A 23,068-nucleotide genomic window follows, 5' to 3' on the forward strand; every position below is an offset into this window, starting at 1 on the left:
CTACATGATAACTGAAGGGAAGGAGGATGAGAGTCTGAGCACAAGAACACACAAGAAAATGGGGGAATGAGGAAGACATGTCAATTACCTTGAGGAAAAAAGAAACTGGGAATAATAGTATGATAAAGAAAAATCTCAACATTACACCAGATTTCTAATACAGACAATATATACATTAAAGCCTTATACTGTAGACTTTGTGGGGAAATTATGTAAAGAGATGACTTTAGAAATTATTTATCATACATTCAAGAAATATTTAATATGTGCTTATTTGACACCAGATACTGTTCCAGATGTAGGCTATATGCAGAGAACAAAGCAGACAAAAATCCCGGTCCATGGAGCTCACATTATAGTACAATACATGGAAATGTGTAAGGTTGGAGTAGAATAAGCCAGAGAGGTAGTGGTAGGAGACAAAGTCAGAAAGGGAATGGGAGGCACGACACAGATCCTTAAATGGATCTGAACTTTTACTTTGAGTGAAATGGAAGCCATCAAAGGTATTTCAACAGAGAAGTGACATGATCTGACATAATTTTAACAAGATCACTTTGCCTGCTGTCTTGAAACAAACTGAGGGGGGTGGGGGTGGGCAAGAGTAGAAGATCGTTAAGGGGCTATTTCAATCCAGAAAAGAAATAATGATGGTTTGGTCCTAGGTAGTGGTGCCCGGGGTGGTAAGTGAAACCACACATAAGGGGAGACTACTGTATTTCAATACAGATTGTAATTAAATTTGCAAAACTGAATGAGATCACCTAGAGAGTGAATATAGTTAGAAAATAGGCCCAAAGACTATTCCTTGGGATGCTCCAGTATTTAGAGGCTGGGCAGAAGAAGAGGAACCAACAGAGATGGATAAGCTGAAAGAGAAAATAAAAATCAGGTGAATGCCATGTCTTAGGAGATGAGTAAAGAATATGTTTCAAGGAGAGAGTGTGTCAAATGCTGCTGCTCAGGCAGGTAAAATGAGGACTAAAAAGTAACTACTTAATTTACAATTACAAAGATTCAAAGCATGAAGATACATTCATTTTAAATAATTCTTCTGGAGAAAAGTAACTCTCTGGCGATTGTATTCCCTTTTAGCAGCGTCATAAATGATTTTACTTAAATCTTTGGTTATGCTTTTACTTTATTGCACCCTCTTATTATATTGTCCTGTTTTTCGGTTTTTATGTACTTTCTGAATAACATTGATACTAATTATAAATCATATGAATCATAGTTTTTAGACAAAGTAGTGCAATTTGGCTGGTTAATGCTTCAACTAAATTATTTTAAATGATAAATTAAAATTTAATCTGCCTCATTATATGAGCAAAAGATTTATGCCACAGTAGTCCCTACCATTAATGAGAACAGACTATATGCTAAGTACTGTGTTGAGGGCTTTAAATGTACTATGTTCTTCAGTCCAGATAGTAAAACTATAAGGCAGGTCCTATAATTATTCCCATTTTATAGGTAAGAAGACCAGGGTCAAGAAGTTAAGTCATCTGCCCAACTTACCCAGCCAGCAGGTGACTGAACCATGATTCAGATTCAGTTTGTTTCCATGCTACCCAAACATAACCACTATACAATGCACTTGCTAATACTCCCCCTATTTTAGCTAAATTGATTTGACATCTCTCCCCATAACCCATGCATCTTGGTATTTATTAGTAGTAAGATAATGAGCACAGATCATAAGCTTTATAACCTCTTCAATTAATCTCATATGAGGAATTTTTTTTGACTATCTTTAGCCTGGCCTCTGCCCTACCCTTTCATTTTCATCACTTCATCCTTAAGAGGGAATAATGCCAAACCTGAGGAGCCATAATACCAGAATGTGGAGTCTTCAGTGGAAGGATCAATAGCACCTTGACCAATGTAGTTCTCATTCTTGACTATTGTGTCATTGCTTAGGGGGAAATAGGGGACCTGGGACACACTTCAGCTTTGAGGGCCAAGCAAGGCAAGGCTGAAGTCTTAGGTCACACAGAGTAGACTGCTTAGGCCTGGCCCTCTGTTCTATCAGAGCGAGAACATCAGGGATTAGAGTGGAAGTTCCAGCAGGAACCCCGTGTGAAGGCAGCTGGTATTCACTGTTCACTCTCTTTTCAGAGACGATTTCAGGCTAAAAGAAAAAGAGGGGGCAAAGAGGGAGGGAAAGTAAAAGAAGCTTGTGTGATTCCAATAAATGTCTCCAATTTTTCAGGTGACTTTAAAATAACTGGTTCTACAGCTTAAAACTATAGAAAAAATCTCCAGAAAGTCAAAGAAAATAAAATTTTTATAAAATCATAAGATAATGAAATTGACCAAATACACTCTACTGCTTATTTAATTTTCCTTATTAATTAAACATTATATATATTTTTTTTTTAATTTTACAAAGCATTGTACTTCTAATTTTATTCCTTCAGATTTCTGATGTTCTTTCCACTGGCTCATTAATGTGAGTTTCTAGTTCATCCAATGTTTTTAGAAGTCACTCTTTTTTCAAATACAGATATTACTATTGACAATAAAACAGAGTGATGATGGCAGTGATGATGGCAACTGAAAGTAGGCAGGGACTTATCATTTCTTCATTTTTAATATTTCTGCATCTTTCACTTAAGTCTTCATGAGGCATAACAGTAGCTAAAAAAGGCAATCAGTCAGCAGACATTTCCAGGCCATATGAGCATCAGAAGCTATCTTGGAAATCTCTGTAAACAGTTCCTACAGAGCAAACTGATCTGTATAATGCAGCAATATCTCTCAACCTGAAAAGGTGATGTTCTTATCATCGGAATGTCTTTACTGAAATCTGAGAGACTATAGGCATTAGAGATCAGTTTTTGATAGAGATTAGTTTTAGACTGCTTTTACCACTGTGGCCTACAGAGGTGAATCAGTTATTTACTGCTACGTAACAAACCACCCTGAAACGCTGGTTTAAAACAAAACCCATTCATTTTTACTCAAGAATCTATAGATCAGAAATTCTGTGGCTAGGCAATTATTTGTCGGTCTTGCCTGGGGCTACTCATGAAGATGGAGCTGTCAAGAAATGCTGGTTGTCAACTAAGGCACTTCTGTTCTCTTCTACTTGACCTCCCATCATCATATCCAACATACTGAATTTTTAAAAGCTTGTTTATTCATTTATGAGAGAGAAAGGGAGAGACAAAAGGGCAGAGAGAGAGTGAGAAAGAGAATCCCAAGCAGGTTTTGCAGTGTCTGCACATAGCCCAACGTGGGGCTCAATCTCAAGAACTGTGAGATCATGACCTGAGCCAAAATCAAGAGTCAGACACTCAACTAACTAAGCTACCCAGGTGCCCCAAGCTATTTTTACATAACAGTCTCAGAGCAGAATTCCCAAACTGAAGTTCCAAGGTCTCTTTAGGGTTAGCCTTAGAAGTCACATAAAACTACTTCTACCACATTCAATTAGTCAAAGTAAATCACAAGACCACCTCAAATTCAAGAGATGGACAAACAGACACAAATAATGCACATCTTCCCATGTGAGACAGAATTTCTCATCTCAAGTGCTTTCTGGCCAGGAGAGAAGTGTTTGATTGCTCAGGTTGTGCCCTACCCAAAGGTATACAGCTAAGGTGGTAAATCCTAGGCTTTTCTAATCAAGCTATGTGACGTGTTACATACATGCCCCCAGAGAAAGAAACATCTTCTAATCTGCATAAAGGAATAGGGGCAGTTCTATCTATGAGCTTTGGATGTGGTCCTCTACTCATTCTCTGGACTTCCTAGCTGCTATTAGAAGCCTGAAGGTTCCATGGTATCAGTGCCCTCTGAAGCCTCTGAAATAGCTGCCATAACTTCAGCAAGGACGCTGTACCAGGCTAACCTTGTGAAAAAGTAACTCAGGTGCAGGACACTCATTAATCATGGCTCTTACACAAACTTCTAATCCTCACTCTGTTCTCATACAGATCAGGTACTTTCCTTTGCCTTGAATTATGTAAAGCTACACAGAACTCATATCACTCTTCTGCTCTCAATTTATGATAGCTAATTTCTATTGAATAATTACTATAAGCCAGACAGTGTTATAAATGTATTACCTGCATTACCTCATTTAATCCTCACAACACATTATAATATAGGAATCATTATTATTATCAGTGATGAATCTCAGGTTCAAAAAAGAACTAGAAACCAATTCCAGAAGTTTGGTGCTAAAGCCCGTGTACTAGCCTCTGTACTATCTTCAACACTTCTCTTGCCTATAGAATAAAGTTCAAATTCCCCAACTGAGGCAAGTCTATCAATATTCTCAAAAGTGACCTATAGGATGTGGCACTGTTGTGGCTTCTCCTCTAGAATGCTAAGGTCAAAACCTCTAGGAACTGACTCCAGACTCCTTTCCTCCATTCTCCCTTATGAGAAATCCTTATCTCTTTAAAAGTCCCATGAATTCCTACCTCTGTGACCTTCCCATGCTGCCCTCTCAAACTGAAAGCATCTCTTCACCCATGGTCACTTAATAAATTTGAAAAACTAACATTTATTCAGTTCTTTCTATGTATCAGGCACTGTTCGGTTTTCAATGATTTGACTAATTCTATCCTCACAATGTCTCTATTAGTAAATAATATTACATTCATTTCACAGATGAAAAAACTGAGGCATGAAGAGAGAAAATATTCTACTCAAAGTTCCACACCTGTAAATATCAGAACCTACATTCAAGGCCTGGAAGATGGGTTCTGGAGCCTGTGACCTTAATCACACTCAATGCTTTCTCTCAACAACTTATATATATTAGTTCCTAGAAATACATGCTTTCAAATACTACTACTGGATTAAAAACCTCATTTCTCAGTGATTCAATATAATTTTTAGAAAAGATAAATTCACAGAATATTTTTGAAATGGTCTCAAACTTCCCCAAAATAGTTTCATTACAGTATATTGAGTATTATAATTCAAAGAAAAATTCACTTATGTAAGTACCTTTATTACTCATTGCTTAAGTTCTATGACTTCAGTTTTCAAAGTGATAAAGAGAATTGACAAATTGAGAGAGAGGAGATGCATATAAAAATATTTGATGGGGAAGTCTTTTTAAAACATGGTGAATTGCCAGATATGAAATATAAAAGAATAAAAAAGTTAAGGATGAAATCCAATCGAAGAGAGTAGCTTGTGAGAAACAGAAAGCTTAGAAAACATCACTGCTTATTTTTCTTTTATAAAAATATGTGCTTTATGTAGACAATTATTCTAAGACATGTCACTAAAATATCATACATAATGGCTTTTAAACATTGAGCCATTAATTATGCTTTCTATTTATTATGTGGCTGTAATTTTAAACCTTAGGTCCTGCCAAACTGAAACTTCCATGTGTCTCAATTAACAGTTATTTTGCATGATATGAAATTCTATTGTATTTTCTGGATATGTGTTTAGAGCAATAATACTAAAAAGAAAAACCAACCAATGTTGATGACTAAGATTTACTGAGTGCTTACTCTGAGCTAGGTACATTCATAAGTGCTTTACAGGAACTGTGTCCTGAAAATAATAAAGTCTCATAAGTCTTTTTATTATTATTTTGTTTTTCATGGATGATGAGACACCGAGTTAGTTAAACTGGCAAGAAGCATTCAATCCCAAACAGCCTCCTGAGACATAGCAAGGTCACTCACCATTCAAGCAATCTTGCTCCTGGTAGTTGCCAACCCTTACAGCTGACTAAATTTAAGTCATCTTTATGTATCCACTGCATGTTAGTATCTACTGTGTTAAGTGATGAGAAAACACAGGCTGAAAACATGTGGCCTCTCCTTTTAAGGAATTCAGTATTCAATAGTGGGAACATGTGGAAGAGTCCTATCACAACACTGCGTGATGGTTAGTGATAGGGTAATGATGATGAAGCACCAAGTGGTTAGGCATATAGTGGGTGTTCAATCAGGGTTAACAAGAATAATAGCATATACACAGTTTAGAGTCAGTAGAGAAGAAAGCATAACTAAGTCCTTTAGAAAAGAAGGAAGCAGGGGAGATTTTACAGAACCCGAAGTTAGTTTGAAATTGGTTTCATGACATATATGGTACACTGTTGATATTTATTTTAATTAGACTAATAATGTGATATAAATACAACATTAATAAAGGAAATCAAGGTCATCATTCTATCTCTTACTTACCCTGGGGGTTTATAATCGCATTATTAGGGCTTTGTGTCACTTGTTAACAGAAAATTATAAATTTAACCGGACTTTTGGCACTTTGTTTTTTCTTTTGCTCTAGCATATGGGTAAAACATCTGATATGTAGTCTGTCAATGAATGAACCAGAATATTATTGTTTAGAATTCTTTGTGCTCTGGATTTTATAATACTATCACTTCTGGCAGCTTAATTAGAAGTTTAAAACGATGTCTAAAACTTTAGGAAATGCACTGATGTACTTTATTTTAAATAATACATGTACACCAAAGGATAATTTTGTTTCTCCTAACTAGAATATAAATCCATGAAAGTAAAGATTTGCTTACCTCTCACTCTAGGACCTGTATGGTGACCAACACATAGAAATACTCAATATCCAGTTTTGAATAAAAAAAAAATTAACTAGCGTATCATACTTCTACTAAAAACACTGAATGAGATCATTCTTGTAGTGGGTTGAATGGTGTAGTGGACTGAATGAATGATACATCCACATCCTAATCCCTGGAACCTTAAATGTGAGCTTAACTGGAAAAAGGGTCTTTGCAGATATAATTTAGTTGAGCTCAGAAGATGACATCATCCAGGATTAGCCGGGTGGACTCTAAAACTAATGATACTTATAAGAGACATAGAGAAAACAGACACAAACACAGAGAAGACCATGTGAAGATGGAGGCAGAAATTTGAGTTACACAACCACAAACCAAGAAGCTGGAAGAAGCAGGGAAGGACTAGAGGATTTGGAGGAAGGGCAAACACTTGCCAACATTTTGAGTTCAGACTTCAGGCCCCCAGAACTGTGAGAGACTAGATTTCTGTTGTTTTAGGCCATCAAGTTTTTGTGGTATTTTATTGTGGCCTCTAAAGGAAACTAATAGTTATCAACAGATCATCTGTAGAAGAAGTTCTCTGTATGTAGTTATTTTATAGCTGATTTAATTGAAAAGTATTGAGACCCTACACTTGAAGTCCCTGATATATAATAGGCAAATGAGAAAATACCATTTGTACTCATTGGTGATCCATTTAATAAAAGCAGTTTCAGTAGGGTGATAGACGGATGAGAAAAAAGAAAGAGAAAGGAAATGGAATACTTAAAGATATTTAAATATGGAACAACCATTTCAAAAAGTTTTGCTAAAAAGTCATAAAGAATATCCAAATGAAAAAGGAAAAAAATAGCATATCTGTATGCTGATAGCACAAACCAAGAGAGAAGAAAAAACTGATAATTCAGTAGAGAAGGAAGAAACTTAGAGTAATGTCTTTGATTCAGTTTAGGTTGTTAATGAGACTAACATCATCCTGCCTTTAGGGAGTTTACAATAAAGTCAAGATGAGACACTTTATTTTTCCCCCTGCTTTACTGAAGCATAATTGACAAATAACAATTGTATATACTGAAGGTACACAACATGATGGTGTGATTGCATACATACTGTAAGATGATTACCACAATCAAGGTAATTAAAATATCCACTATCTAACATAATTACCATTTTCTTTCTTATTTGGCATAGTAAGAACCTTAACAACTACTCTCTTAGTAACTTGCAAGTATAATAAAATATTAACTATAACTACCATGTTATACATTGGATCTTCAGAACTTATTCATCTTACAAGTACCCTCACACCAACATCTCCCCATTTTCTCCACCCAGCCCTGGTAACCACTGCTCTACCCTGTGGTTCTATAAAATTGACTTTTTTATAGGTTCTGTGTATAATCAAGATCATATAATATTAGTCTTTCTCTGTCAGGCTTATTTTACTTATATAATGTCCTCAAAATTATCACAAATGGCAGGATTTCCTTCCTTTTAAGGTTGAATAATATATGCACAATGGAATATTATTCAGCCATTAAAAATGACATTTTCCTTATCCATTCATCCCTCAAGGAACACTTCGGTTGTTTCCATATCATGGCTATTTGAATAATGCTGCAATGGACAAGAGATGAGAGACTTTAAACCAATCACTGCAAGTGAATTGAGTGCCAGGAAAGAAGATAAAAGAGCTATTAGAGTGTATAAAAACGTAATCCAGTGAAAGAGGATGATGCTGGAAATACGGATCAGTGCAGCTTTTCTGAAGAACCAATATCTAAGTTGAGTTAAAAATGATAGAAAGCCTTAAATATAAAAAGGGAAATATAAAGAAGGTTCAAAAAAATTTCAGATTGCCTGATTTGATTGGTTAACCCCTTGCATTTATTTCACAGTTTATACTTTAGACCTTTTTTTTTTCCTCTTTGCTTTGTAAGTAATGTAAAATGGATACAAACTAGTATCATGGAATATGAGAACTTAAATTAGAAGTTCCATATCTTCCACCTAAGTCAATCACAAGATTAATTTTCTTCCCATTTATCTGTTTTATTGTAACTTACTGGCAATAAAAACATAATGAATAAAACTAAGATCAAACATTCATGACATTTTAAATATTTAGAAAAATTCTTAAATTGCCCTTAACTTCTAGATGTGTGTGTCTTCAGTGATACATGACAATAGGTAAAAGAATTGTATATTCTCTGCCACAATAGTACATTAACTATGTATGCAAGCCATTTTCATAGATAAAGCTACAATGGAACAAAAAAAAAATCACTTGATGAATTTCTCTAACTATTTTAAATCTGCTGGGAACTGCTTTCCCAGGTTGCAAAAAATGTTGTTCTGTCAAATCACACACAACCCTATCAATTCTCCATACACTCCCGCAGAATGCTAACAAATTTCTTGATGTGTGAATATTCAGGTAAGCTGGCCATTTTTCTTTCCATTTCATTGCACTGCTGCCATATGCTGGTTGCTAAAATGTACCATTTGCAGCCATATTATCTCTTCAGGAAACTGAACAAAAGAAGATGGTTGCTTTCTTCAGCAAGGAATGACTAACCTGCTATCTGGTGAACACTGAATTTTATAATTGTGATGTCATTCTGCAATTCTCTTTATATTAAAGTAATTTATTGCTTTCTAAAACCATATATTTGTTTTGTTTAACAAATCTTATCATTTTTTAATACAACACAGTTTTTGTTTACTTTCTGCATTATTTGTCACATTAGAAAGTTAAACATTTGCTGAAAAAATATTTTAAAACTTTGCATTTTTTCTTTTAATAAAATAACTTCAAAGAATTATCTGAAGACTTGCTTATTATTAATTCATTACTGGTTATGCACAGTTTATGTCTCATTCACCTGAGACTTTATTATAGATGTGCTTTATGTCTCTTTCATGAATGTACCTGCATTGACTGCTATTTATTATGCTTATTTAATCTTCTTCATTAAGATCATAAGATTATAATTTCCTTAAAGGCAGGTAGAATTGTCCACTACCTGTTCCGTTTAAGAACATAAACTGGTTCTGAATCTCTCTAACTAGAAAATCTTCCCTACATATTGATTGCAACACACTTATTAAAAACAACACATATGAAGCACTTAGACCAGTGTAAGCACATAATGGGTGTTCAACAGACATTAGCTGTTGCTGTTATCATTCTCTTCCTCCTCCTCTTCCTCATCAGTCTCCTCATCATCACCATTTCACAGTCATATTATTAGGAAGTACATTTCTATGACTACAAATTTGTATGCATCGAATATTCAATCTCTGTCTTGAAAGAGAAGACTTGTACCCTGAAGCAAATTCTTCCAAGTAACACCTGATTAATAATAAGTAAAATACATCAACTTAATCTGGCCACTAGAGGGTCATTTACTACATCTTCTTCTGGATAACCTGCTCTTAATTCAGACTCAGGATTCTCTGTGTCATCATTTAGCATTTGGTACAGCTGCCATCAAAGAAAACTCAATATACCATATGCTCAGAGAAGATGTTTATTTATGTCTTATATAAATTAATTCTGGAAGTGGGCAGTTGGGGCTGGTATGACCTTCATAGGCAAAAGAAATTCATATGACATGGCTTGCATCCTCAATAGTCCAATATTGCACTAGACTTCTGTGTTCCATGTAATAGGCAAGAAGAATGAAGGCAAGGAGAAGGGACAAATCTCCAGATGAGCCTACTTCTCATAATGCTTCAGTCTTCCCTGAAATCTAACTTAGCACTTAGGCTTACATTGCATCTCCCAGAACTTAGTAACATGGCTACAACCAGCTTCAGAGACAGCTAGGAAATATCTCTGACTTGGGCAACTCATGGGCCTGAATAAAATGAGGATCCTGACACTAAAAAAAAAGGAAGAATGGATATTATTCAGGCAACTGGCAGATTTTTATAGAAGCAAACTGAAGTTATTTTACCTCACTTAAACATTTTCCTTCTCTAGGTTGTCTACTTTGAAAAAAGCATTGACACATCCCCAGGCAGCAATTAAAGCTAGTATATTTACATTATTTTTAATGTTCTTCAGTACTCTGACACCTACATCTAACTAATTACCAAATGTAGCATTTACCATCCTTCTTGCCACTTCCACTAATATGACGACCACTCTCAGACTAGACAGTGGTGTCACAGATGCTCAGAGATGCTCATAGTTTCAGTCTCTTCTGACTCTCATCTCTTTTAAAAACTACTGCCAGCCTACAATTTGGAAGGAGATTTCTGATCATGTCACCTCCCTTTGCTAAGTCTTTAGAAAATCTATAATATCTTTTAAAAAAGCTGGAAACTCTTAGTGTATCATGCAGTCCTTTATGATGTAACCAATTTTATTTCCCTGAAACCATAAACCCAATATTCCAGTTAAACTGAGGCATTCACTGATTCTGGACTTAACCTTTAAACATTTACTCATGCTATTCTTCCTCCATCTCTACCAAACTGTTTTGAATCCACCAAATGTAAATGTTTGGGATAAGGACTTTGGAGTGTTTTATTTGGGAAGTGATCTCAAGAAGTAGGAAAAAAGAAATGAGAAAGGTGAAAAGAAAGAAAACGCAATAATGGCTGTATTCATGAGCATGTTACCACTGTAAGCCATTGCACCACAACCCTGTGAGGTGCCCTCTCGAGAAAAGAGAGATGGGGTGCCACCAAAAGGTACTCCTGGAAGAGACTGAGGAGGCTTGGGCATTCATCCACTGATGAAGTCTCCCACTGAGATCTCTCAACTCCCAAATGAGAACAGCCCACAGGGGTACTAACTCCTTTACAGTTCCCTGTGGCATCCACAGTAAACTCAGGCAAGCTCCTTACATGCCAGAGAAAACCCTAAGACTGCAAGGTTCTGGTATCTGAGGCAGAGAAAGCATCAGCATACCAAGAACAGTCCATAGTTGCAATTCTGGTCAGATGGGCAAAGGATCATAGAGTCTGCTACTAGGACCAAATCTCATTTATGATAATTTAAAAGACCTGTCTGAAGCAACTCCTCCATGAAACTTTCTCTGATCTCCCAAGCTCTCCCAAAGTATCTGATCACTACTTGAGCACTCTCCATGGATCACTTTTTTATTCTTGTGAAGATATTACATCTATCAGACTAAGGTTCTAGAGAATAAGCTTTGTATCCAAGTTGGTAAGTATAAAATTTTAACCTCACAGTCCCATGACCAAGAAAATAATCAAGAACCATAGATATTTAAAGGCCACCATTCTGATCATAAAATTTAAAGATCTGGCATAGTGTAAAAGAAGTAAGTACATGTACATAAGAACACTGTAGATTTCTTACAATCTTAGAACCTCTATCTCTGGGATTCATTTGAAGTAAAATATTACAGTGAGTTTAAATATCACTAGGTGCTTGGTTTAAGCAGTTCATGAAGGTTAGGCTAAACTCTCAATTCATTATTATAGACTAAGAAGGGTACTTACATCAGTTTTTAAAGCAATAAATATTATATATTAAAAGGTAACTCCTCGCTGCATCACCCTAAATTTGGAAATGAATTTCAGAAACCAGCACAATATTAGACGTCACTTCAGGGGTTTAGTTACTGGAAGACCAAAATGACCTCATCCAGAAATATATTTATGAGCTAACGCTTAAGCAAAGCTCTGTATAAACTCAGGAGTATATCAGGTTATGCCATGAAAATCCATTCATTGAATGTTCTTACTCATTCTAGTTAAGAATTGAATAGCTTAATCAGTTAGGAGTCTGACTCTTGATTTGGCCTCAGGTCATGCCCTGAGATCAAGCCGTGCATCAGGCTCTGCACTGACAGTGTGGAGCCTGCTTGGACTTTCTCTCTCCTTCACTCTCTGCCCCACCCTGCTCTTCCCCCAAAATAAATAAACAAACATTTAAAAAAAGGGAATTGGATGTTTCACATGCTATTTCAATGACCATATTTATCTTCACTGTTAAAATACATACACATTCGATTAATTCAATATAAGTACCTAAAGGAAAATTCTAATCAACAACTCTTACTGGCACTATCACTTGATTTCAAAATGATAATAGTGCAATAAATCAACTCTACTACCAGTGCTTAATTGCAAAAGATTTATCTTCTTTTAAATAATTTACTTTCACTTTCAAATATAAATTTAACTTAATAAAAATACAGGAGTAGTATAAAACTAATCACAGGAAGATGAAATTCTGTGCCAATCTGTCTAGTCTGAAAGGCAACCACAGGCATTTTTTTTCATTTTGTAAAACAAGGCAAACTTTGATTTAATTGTCTATTTACTATTCTAAATTCTAAAAATTAAGGGAATTCTCTTAAATGCTCAACAGGATTTCTTCCTATCTATGAGAGAATGCTAAATAGTGACAGACTGAACATTATTAACCAACAGTCATATATTTTAATGTTAATGGCATTACTGTCTTATATAAAATTGGAATGCCAAGATTTAATAGGCATATGATTTGAAGACAGTGAAGTCTAGTCTAAAAGGAACAAGTATTATAATACTATTAACTTATTTTGGTATTTCTCTCCATCTGTATTTCAACTCAAAAAATAGAGTTCTGTCAGTTTATAAAATGGCTGTTTGGTATTTTCTACTATACTACATTTGAGATTATATGCTACACTGCCTCACATGATAATACTATTTTATTAATATTTCCATTAAATTGTCAGTCTGGAAGTCTGCTCATCACTATGGGAGAAATTATAATAGGCTATAAATAAGAAAACAGAAGAAGAGTCAAGATGGCAGAAGTAGGGGGACACTATGCTTTTCTTATCCCTCAAACACATCTATATTGAGGTCAGATCACTGGGAACACTCAGGAAATCAATCTGCAGAGTGGCTGAAAGATCTCTACAGTTGGAGGAGACACTTGGCAAGTGTGAGATGCTTGGAAGTGAATTGGAAGATAGAAAAATGTAAAGCTGCAGAGGGGAGGGAACCCTTTCAATGGAGAGATAAAAGGGAGAGGAAGAGAGAGGGGTTAAGAAAGTGTGCACAAGAGGAAAACCTCTCTGGACCACAGACTGGGTAGTGAGAAGTACTGAGTGTTCTAGTGTTTTTGTTGTTGTTGTTGTTTTTCAAACAGCATTTGGAGCTCAAACTGAGTTTTTGGAAGTCATGACTTTCTCTGGAGTGGAGCTGTGGCACATGTTCCTGGTGAGGTGGGAACTGGCCCTGGAGGGCATAGTGTGGTTTAGAGATTTCCAGGGTGCGCTGGGAGAGAACAGTCCCTTCATGGAACACGTTTAAAAGAGGGTTTATTGACTACCCAAGGACAAAACACCCTGCAAGTACCCGCCAAAAGTCATTCATCAGCAGGGTGCAGAGACTGTCCTCTGGAGGAGGGGAACAGATACACGTAGTGTGGGGTCCTCTAAGACTCTGGGTTTCAAATCCCAGCCAAGTGCCTAAGAAAAAAAGCAGGAACATTTTGATACAGGGTGAGGTGACTCCCCTTGCTATTCTGAGGGCTGCTTGCACAGTGGGGGTTGTGAGACCCCGGTCTGGGTATTAGAGATTAGGATGCTACTATTTTTCCCCCAACACCATCACGGTGAGAATTCAGAGAGCAACACAGCTGCCCCATGTGGAGGCAGTACCTACTTACACCAAGTCCAGCCCCCACCATGCCTGGTTACTGCATTATTTACTCAGATAAGATTAATTCTGAGCCAGTGTAGAGGGCCTCTCCTCCAGGACACCAGCACAGCCAGCATCTTCCATGCACTGAAAACCGTGCCCCAAAATGGCAGCTCTTTTTTGTTGTTGTTGTTCCTTTTTTCTTTCCTTTTATTCTTTTGGGATCAGGCTTATAGTTTCTTGGGTGTTTTGCTTTGCTTTCGTTTTTTTTTTTTTTCATTTCCTTTTCTCTTTTTTTGATCAGCCTTTTTATTCTTTTATTTTTCCTTCTTTTTATTTCCTTTCTTTTTCTTTGGAATCAGACTTCTAGTTTTTTTTTTTTTTTTTAATTCTCTGTTTGCTATTGTTGTTTTTGTTTGTTTATTGTTCCCTTTCCTTTTCTCTGTTTTTGGGACCAGGCTTCTCTCAGCCTTTTCTTCAAGGTTTACTTCAACAAACAAATCAAAGCACATCTGGTTAGATATCCTAACAATCCACCACTGCAAGCAAGGAGGAGCTGTGCAGAGGACTGGCCCGTGGAAAACAGCAGCCAAAACACAACAGCAGAGTGTACACAGCATACACCAGAAATATTTCTTGAAGTGTCAGGCCCTGGACAGTGTATGACACCTTATCAAAATAGCATTACTCTCAAGTGCAGGAAACACAGTAAGCTTTTACAACACAAAAAGACAGAAACTTAGCTAAACTGTCAAGAAGGAAGAATTCTCCCCAAAGGAAAGGTCAAGAAGAAATCCCAGCCAGAGAATTACTCAAAACTGATACAAGTAATGTACATGAAAAATTAGAACTGCAGCCAGTTACAATGAATTTAAAAAATGCTATAACTGAGATGCAAAATAAACTAGACACAGTGACAGTGAGGACAGAAGAAGCAAAACAGAAAATAGGTCAAATAGAAGGCAAAATAATAGAAAATAATAAAGCTGAAATAAGAGGGAAAGGAAATTAATACATCATGTGGGGAGAATTAGAGAACTAACTGATTCCATGAAATGAAACAAGATCTATATCACAGGAGTCCCAGAAGAAGAAGAGCAAAAGAGGTAGAAGGTTTATTTGAACAAATTATAACTAAAGGAGTTTGTAACTACTAAATCAGCTCTGCAAGAAATTTTAACGGGAAGCCTTCGAGTGGAAAAAACACAAACAAAACACAACAAAAAAAAAGACTGAAAGCAACAAAGCCTAGAAAGGACCAGAGAGCCTCACCAGAAACACAAACTCAACAGACAACACAATGGTGCTCAATTCATATCTTTCAGTACTCATTCTAAATGTCAATGGACTAAATGCTTCAATCAAAAGACACAGGGTATCAGAATGGATAAGGAAACAAGACTCATCTAAATGCTGATTATAAGAGACATACTTTAGACCTAAAGATACCTGTAGATTGAAAGTAAGGGAATGGAGAACCATCTATTATGCTAATGGTCATATAAAAGCTAGTATAGCCATACTTATATCAAACAAACCAGATTTTAAAAGACTGTAATAAGAGATGAAGAAGGCCATTGCATTGTAATTAAGGAGTCTATCCACCAAAAAGGTCTGACAATTGTTAATATTTATTATGCCTCCAATGTGAAGTAAACCAAATTTATAAATCAATTAATCACAAACACAAAGAAATTCATTAATAGTAATACCATAATAGTAGGGGACTTCAACATCTCACTTACAGCAATGGACAGATCATCTAAGCAGAAAATCAACAATGAAACTATGGCTCTGAATCACACACTGGACCAGATGAATTTAACAAATACATTCAGAGCATTTCATCCTAAAGCTGTAGAATATACATTCTTTTCAAGTGCACATGGAACGTTCTCCAGAATAGATCACATTCTGGTCACAAATCAGCCTTCAACAAGTACAAAAAGATCGAGATCATGCCTTGCATATTTGCCGACTACAATGCTATGAAACTTGAAATCTGGAAAGACCATGAATATGTGTAGATTAAAGAACATCCTACTAAAAAAATGAATGGGTTAACCAGAAATTAAAGAGGAAATTAAAAAGTACATGGAAGCCAATAAAAAACACGACAACCCAAAACCTCTGGGATACAACAAAGGTGGTATAAAGAGGAAACTATATAGCAATCCAGGCCTTTGCAAAGAAGGAAGAAAGGTCTCAAATACATGACCTAACCTTATTCCTAAAAGGGCTGGAAAAAGAACAGTAAACAAAGCCCAAAGCCAGTAGAAGAAGGGAAATAATAAAAATTAGAGCAAAAATCAACAATATTGAAATAAAAAAAATAGTAGAAAATATCAATGTAACCAGGAGCTGGTTCTTTGAAAGGATTAACAAAATTGACTACCACTACCACACCCCCCTCAGCCAAACTGATCAGAAAGAAAAAGGACACAAATAAATAAAATCAAGAATAGAAAAGGAGAGATCACAACCTACACCACAGAAATACAAACAATAATAAGAGAATACCATGACCAGTTATATGCCAACAAATTGGGCAATCTGGAAGAAATGTACAAATTCCTAAAAACATATGAACTACCAAAACTGAAACAGGAAGAAGTAGAAAATTTGAACAGACCCATAACCAGTAATGAAACTGAATCAGTAATCAAAAACCTCCCAACAAACAAGAATCCAAGGCTGGATGGCTTTCTAGGGAATCTCTACCAAACATTTAAAGATGACTTAACACCTACTGAAGCTGTTCTAAAAAATAGAAATGGAAGAAAAATTACAAACTCATTCTATGAGGCCAGCATTACCTTCATTCCAAAACCAAAGACCTTACTAAAAAGAACTACATGTTCCTGATGAACATGGATGCAAAAATTCTCAACAATATACTAGCCAACAAGATCTAACAATATGTTAAAAGAATTATTCACCACAATCAAGTGCAATTTATTCTTGATGCAGGGCTAGTTCAATATCAGCAAATCAATCAATACAATACATAATACTAATAAAAGAAAGTATAAGAACCACATGATCCTCTCAATAGATGCTGATAATGCATTTGACAAAAATAGCATCCTTTCCTGATTAAAAGCCTCAAAAAAGTAAGGATAGAAGGGTTATACCTCAAGATTATATAGGCCATATATGAAAGATCCCCCCCCGCCAATATCATCCTCACTGAGGAAAAACTGAGAGCTTTCCCCCTAAGGTCAGGAATATTTCAGAGATGTCCACTCTCACCACTGTTATTCAACATAGTGTTGGAAATCCTAGCTTCAGCAATCAGACAACTAAAAGAAATAAAAGGCATCCAAACTGGCAAGGAGAAAGTCAAATGTTCATTCTTCACAGACAACATGATACTCGATGTGGGAAACGAAAAAAACTCCACCAAAACATTACTTGTACTTATACATGAATTCAGCAAAGTTGCAATATATAAAATCAAAGTACAGAAATCAGTTGCATTTCTATATACACCAATAATGAGTAGCAGAAAGATAAATCAAGGAACTGATCCCATTCACAATTGCACCAAAACCCATAAAATTATCTAGGAATAAACTTACCAAAGAGGGGGAAAATCTATACACTGAAAACTATAAAAAGCTTATAAAGAAACTGAAGATGACACAAAAAAATGGAAAACATTCCATGTCCATGGAATTAGAAGGATGACTATTGTTAAAATGTCAATACCACCAAAAGCAATCTACATATCCAATGCAATCCTTATCAAAATAACACCAGCATTCCTCAGAGAGCTGGAAAAAACAATCCTAAAAACCAGAAAAGACCCCACTAGCCAAAGCAAAGCTAAAAAAGAAAACCAATGTTGGAGGCATCACAATTCCAGACATCAAGCTGTATTACAAAGCTGTAATCATCAAGACAGTATGGTACTGGTACAAAAAGAGACACATAGATCAATGGAACAGAACAGAGAAGCCAGAAATGGACCCTCAATCATATGGCTAACTAACCTTTGAGAAAGCAGGAAATCATATGAATGGAAAAAATGCAGTCTCTTCAGCAAATGGTGTTTGAAAAACTGGACAGCAACATGCAGAAGAATAAACCTAGACCACTTTCTTACACTATACACAAAAATAAACTCAAAATGGATGATAGACAAAATAGAAAACCATCAAAATCCTAGGAAGAAAACAGACAACAACCTCTTTGACCTTGGCCGCAGCAACTTCTTACCTAACATATCTCCAGAGGCAAAGGGAAAATGAACTATACTGGGACCTCATCAAGATAAAAAGCTTCTGCACAGCAAAGGAAACAATCAACAAAACTAAAAGGCAGCCGATGGAATAGGAGAAGATAGTTGCAAATAACATATCAGATAAGGAGTTAGTATCCAAACTCTATAAAAAAAAAACAACAACATATCAGACCCAACACCCCACCCCAAAAATACTCCAGTGAATAAATGGGCAAAAGACATGACTAGATACTTTTCCAAAGAAGATATCCAGATGGCTAACAGACACATTAAATAATGCTCAACATCACTCATGATCAGGGAAATATAAATCAAAACCACTATGAGATACCACCTCACACATGTCAGAATGGCTAAAATTAACAACTCAGGCAACAACAGATGTTGGCAAGGATGTGGAGAAAGGGGAACTTCTACTGCTCGTGGGAATGCCAAATGGTTCAGCCATTCTGGAAAACAGTGTGGAGGTTCCTCAAAAAATTAAAAATAGAACTACCCTATGACCCAGCAATTGTACTACTAGGTATTTATCCAAAGGCTATAAAAATGCTGATTTGAAGGGGAACATGCACCCCAATGCTTATAGAAGCACTATCAACAATAGCCAAATTATGGGAAGAGCCCACATGTCCATAGTCTGATAAATGGATAAAGAAGATGTGATATATATATAAACACAATGGAATACTACTTGGCAATCAAAGAATGAAATATTGCCATTTGCTACAATGTGGATGGACTTAGAGGATTTTATGCTAGGCAAAATAAGTCAGTCAGAGAAAGACAAATATCCTGTGACTTCACTCATATGTAGAACTGAAGAAACAAAACAGAGGAACATAGGGGAAAGGAAGGAAAAATAAGATAAAAACAAAGAGGGAGGCAAATCATAACAGACTCTTAAATACAGAGAACAAATAGGATTGATGGTGGAGTGCTGGGTGAGGGGATTGACTAAATGGGTGATGGCCATTAAGGAGGGCACTTGGGGGGATGAGCACTGGGTGTTATATGTAAGAGATGAATCACAGGGTTCTACTCCTACAACCAATACTACACTGTATGTTAACTAACTTGAATTTAAATAAATAAATTTTAAAAAGAAAACAGAATTATTACTGTTTCCCATATTTTATATGACATTTACATTATGTCATTAACCATTTACATTTACAAAAAGAACATTACATAATCTGCAAAAATCTGCTACTTCAGCTATTTGGCAATTCATTATTCTCAAATTGAGACTAAAGAATAAGGTCAATTAAAAAAAAAAGCTACAAGGAGTTGGGGCTTAACTGAGCACTTCTAGCTTTACTGCTAAACGACACACATGAAATAAAAGGAATGCCAGTCATCTGTCTCAGCTTGCTTTCTAAACCTATATAGAATAAAAAAGGAGAAATCATCCATTACAAGGCAACTCCTCCAAAAGTTATAACCAAACTAGATGATAGGAAAACTTGACACATGTCATGAGTATATATGTGTATTCACGTATGTTTTTGGGGGGCTGAACAGGGTTTAGGGATAAGAAACAGAAAGTCTGCGTAATAGAAGCAAAAGGAGAAAGTGATCAGAAGTTCAGAAGGGCTCAAATATGTTGTCTAAGATAAAAATTCCTTTTCAGGAACAAGGTGAAAAAGAAAAAAGTAAGAGAAGAAGGAAGGAAGGAGTGTTCAGATAAATGAAGGAAGCAGAAATGGAAGCTAGGCCTTGCTCCATCCTCGTGTATGAAACATTATACTGTGTTTACTACCACAAAGATTCCAAAATGTCTCCTGAAAGAATTACAGTTGTCTCTTAGTGAAGGCAGATTCCATGTGTTACAGCTTGAACAATCCCAGGAAAATTATTTCCTAAATATGATAACCTCCCTACCATTGAGAATATAAACTTTGCCAACTATTTGTTGACAACTATTTGTGGACCTGTCAAATTCCTAACAAAGATGTGCTTAGTAATGAATTAAACAGCAATGGTGTCACACTTTTTTTACATAATAGTTTTGGGAGTAACTTTTCTCAAAGATCCCTTCAACCGTAAATTAGGAGAGTTGAACTACAAGGTCCCAGAAGACCCTTTCAACCAAAAGACTCAAAAATCTCAAATAGATAAATGGATAATTCTAGTACATGCTGTAGTTAGCTACCTCATAGTCTCTCTAGCTGGAATGAAGACAGTAGAATCAACCTCATAGTGCAGGTCTGTGTTAAAATTTCTCAGTTTTCACCATTAGTTAGTTTTTAAAATAATGCCTATGCTATAAATTAACAATATGATGGAACCAAAATTTATTTCTAAATGAGCATCTTAGTTATTTCTTTGTACCAAATGTGAAGGGAAAAAGGTCTATTTACCTCAGATTATGTTAGTCTAAAAGATATGCAAATTCAGTAACTAAACCATAATTGCAAGGAAAATATATTTTTCCATATATTTTACACACACACACACACACACACACACACACACACACATACACACACACACAGAGACATATATGAGTCTTCATTTCCAGTTTGCTTACAGTTAAGAGTCTGAATCAAGTTTTAGCTGACAGAAAAAAAATTAGCTGTCAGAATCGCAAACTCCTGATTTATAACAGAAGAAGTAAAGGAACACTAACTAGAGGGTGCTGGTATAATTTCTAAAATCCATCATATCTCACATGTATCATTTTTCTCAAGGACTGTTAAGTGCTAGCATACAATGTATTTTTTAGAAACTCTGAACCCGGGGCCTGACCATGATAGACAAGTCTTCAAGGAGGATTCCAAACAAACTAATATAGCACTCAGTCTCTACTTAAATACAGGTCAGGCTCAGGCAAAAACTCCATTTTCTTTTGGTACTATGGGAAACCCATAAAAAGTTCAGACTTTTGAGTTTTCCATAAAAACACTGTGTCTAACATACTACATTAAAATGTACTGGCACTTTTTTTTTTTAATTAATGCATGTGCAAACAGAGCTCTCTCTGGTAACCATCTCCCTTCTGAACCAATGAAAAAGTAACTGATGGGAAGATCTAATACTAAGAAACACCAAATATAAGATGGGAAACCTCTGGACTCCACTTATATTTTGGGATAGGTGATCAGGTAAATAGTGACAGTACTTTCCATCATTTCCTGTCTAGCTAGCGGTCTGCAGGAAATAAGTTAATAAGCTTATTTAATTTTCTTTTAAAATATTTCAACTTCTATTGATTGCATCGAATTTCAGGGCGGTTTTCAATTTGTCTATCTTTTCAAATCTGTACACATGCAGGCATTTATTTTCATATTGAATCAATGTAGAACATTCCCTTCAAGGGGCATTGGGTGGGTTGGTCCATTAAGCATCTGTTAACTCATGTCATGATCTCAAAGTCCATGAATTCAAGGCCTAAGGGGGCTCTGTGCTGACAGCTAGAGGCCTGGAGCCTGCCTCAGATTCTGTGTCTCCCTCTTTCTCTGCCCTTCACTCTCTTACTTTCTCTATCTCTTTCTAAAACAAACAAACAAACAAACAAACAAAAACCAACATTAAAAACAATTAAAAAAAGAACATTCCCTTCAAAACAGTTCGCTACAATATAAAACATAAAGTGTTATTGTAAACTAAAACGATAACTCAGAAGAGGAGTAAGAAAAAAAATAAAACAAGTCTAAAACTTAGGGTGTAAAAAGGAAGCCATAACAACTCCCAATTGGTAGGAGAGAGAGAGAGAGAGGAAGGGAGGGAAAGAAAGAAAAAATACAGAGACACAGATATAGATACGATTTGTGATCTGGTAAATTAGCAGGTTCAGATCAGATTTCAGGTTGCTGAAAGACCCTGAAACCAAACCAACAAGTGATTAAAACTCCCTTAGGGAATGAGTGCAGTACTCTTCCCTGGAAAAAGACAAACTACCAGGACCCAAATCTATAGAAATAAGCCTCCTTTTCCCCAAACTAAAATGCAGGCTGACTCCAACTAAATTCCAGTGTACTTGGAAGAAGCTACTCCAGCACAGCCTGGGACTGCTAAATTCGCCTTCGCACCACCCTGACTTTAGTTTGTATTTTTATTGCCTGGCTTATAGTGGGTATTTAACTATTTAAACAGGAAGGAAGAAAGAGAAAGGGAGAGAGAACGGGAGAAGAAAAAAAAAGAAAGACGTGTTATAACAGGATGCTTCCTTCAACTTTAAAGTCTAGTTTTTATATGATTCAATGTTTTTCATTTAGATGAGATCGGGCATGTTGAGGGTGGTATGGCCGTAGACTCAATTTTTTTCATTTAAAAGAAGAGATTCTTTTTCATATGCTTGAAAATCAAATCATGGTTTCATCACTTATTTTCATAGTATTCTTAAAGTACAAACAAATATACAAAATATATTAATAAACCATATAACAAAATATTATGTATTTATAAACAGACTATTTGTAATGTATGTGTGTAATTATATGTATGTATGTAATGTACATACATGTATGTAATTATGTGTAATTAAAATGTATATATATTTTGGCTTGTAATAATTTAAAAAACAACTTGAGTAAGTCATCACTTTATATCAGGAGACAAGATGGCAGAATGTGAAGATAGGCTTGGTTTAATTCCTTATTAACAGTACTTTGATATAAAAGCTAAAAGAAAACAGAAAGGTAAACCATAACAATCTATAAAGATCTCAACATTTCTAC

Source organism: Suricata suricatta, chromosome 12, assembly GCF_006229205.1.
Source record: "Suricata suricatta isolate VVHF042 chromosome 12, meerkat_22Aug2017_6uvM2_HiC, whole genome shotgun sequence".
In the NCBI taxonomy this organism is placed as follows: domain Eukaryota; kingdom Metazoa; phylum Chordata; class Mammalia; order Carnivora; family Herpestidae; genus Suricata; species Suricata suricatta.